The sequence below is a fragment of the Olea europaea genome, unplaced genomic scaffold, assembly GCF_002742605.1.
Source record: "Olea europaea var. sylvestris unplaced genomic scaffold, O_europaea_v1 scaffold1128, whole genome shotgun sequence".
NCBI classification, from domain to species: Eukaryota; Viridiplantae; Streptophyta; class Magnoliopsida; order Lamiales; family Oleaceae; genus Olea; species Olea europaea.
Genome location: NW_019228659.1, coordinates 117,872 through 119,346, shown reverse-complemented (window position 1 = coordinate 119,346; position 1,475 = coordinate 117,872). Strand labels below are relative to the sequence as shown.

The window sequence follows — 1,475 nt, the reverse complement described above, 5'->3', positions numbered from 1 at the left end:
TATCTTTAAGGATTTAGTCATACCCAAATTCTGTTTTTCCATTTGAAATCCAGTGTAACAGAATCGATTTCCGTGGACATGTGATTAACTAGAGAGACTGTATCTTTCAAGATAATTGGCAAATCTTATAAAATATTTTATTTGAAAATGATTGAATCCAATTCTGTTTTCCATTTGACAATGATTATAACAAGATTAGTGTTCTCCTACGTGTACACATGTTGAACACGTGTTGTATATAACTTGGTTCTCCCCAATGTTTACACGTGTTGTGTATAAAATTATATATAATGTAATTTATCTCTATTTTTAGTCATTATCCTTATTTTGAATTATAAGACCCTTTTGAATTTTAAACAATATAACAGGTAGATTCCATTTATTATCTACAAGTTACAACTAAAATTATACACATCGTAATTATATAAAATCTGATCACATAATGATTATTCTTGATTTTTAATTATCCTTCATATAATTTGGATAAATTTCAATCTTATAGAGGATAATGACTAACACAGTTCTAACCCTTATCAACTACTTTATATTTGCCTATAAATACTAATGCCATACACATATTTTTGTCATGAACCCCATTTCCTTAGTTTTTGGTTTCATTCTTTAAGTTCAGTAGAAACCCCCTATTATATTCATATTGTATCAAAATTATAATTCTCTTTGCCTCTTTAATCACATCTATTGCATGCACATACATGGCAACAATTGCGTTGACAGAAAATAAATATTTGGAGCGTGATTCTTGGATCTTGTTTTCAAAATTCGTAGATTAACGAGGTAGGATACCATGTGCAAGTGATTCATCCTTGCAATATTATAATTTTTTTTATGTGATTTATTTCATGAAATGCTAATTGACCTACGGGTCCCTATGAAATGAAATGTGAGATCGCCTTCAGGTCTTCTCAAATGTACTAGAGCTTTCGATTGATCACCGATTGCTTTTGATGAAATGATGGTATGGAATGTTATAGATTCATGTTTTAAAAGTTATCATATTGTTTTGGACGCACGTATCCTACTGAGTATAAATTACTCACTCCTTCCATTTTAACTTTTCAGGTCAGATTGGTCAACGTGGATGGTGGCTGAGTGGTGCGCAGGTTGCCAAGTAAAAGAAATTTTTAGGAATCCATAATAAATTTGTTAGGGCATTTTATGTTTCTCTTCAATTCCATTCATGACGCTACGTTTATTTGATTCAGTATTTGAGTTTCAATAAATTAAGGTATTAAATTTTAAATTTTATTTCCGGTTGATGTATGATTATGGAATGATATCGGTAACTCTTCAAATTTAAGTCAATAATATTTGGGGCGTTACAACAAGCCCTTCCAATAGCCAATTGATTATCACAATGTATACTTGTTGTAGGTACCGACTTCGGCCAACATGGAATATTTTTAAAGAAGTTACGAAGCCATTTGGCTTCTTTTCCATCTTTCGCCAAAGCAATG

At 31.0% G+C, this 1,475-nt stretch overlaps 1 long non-coding RNA gene across 1 annotated transcript; it reads left to right on the top strand.

The window, feature by feature from the left end:
- Positions 1-877: 877 nt before the first annotated feature.
- On the top strand, positions 878-1,266 carry LOC111373412. The gene is made up of 2 exons (XR_002698944.1): positions 878-976; positions 1,081-1,266. It is a non-coding gene; the product is annotated as an uncharacterized LOC111373412 (long non-coding RNA).
- The last annotated feature ends 209 nt before the right edge of the window (positions 1,267-1,475 follow it).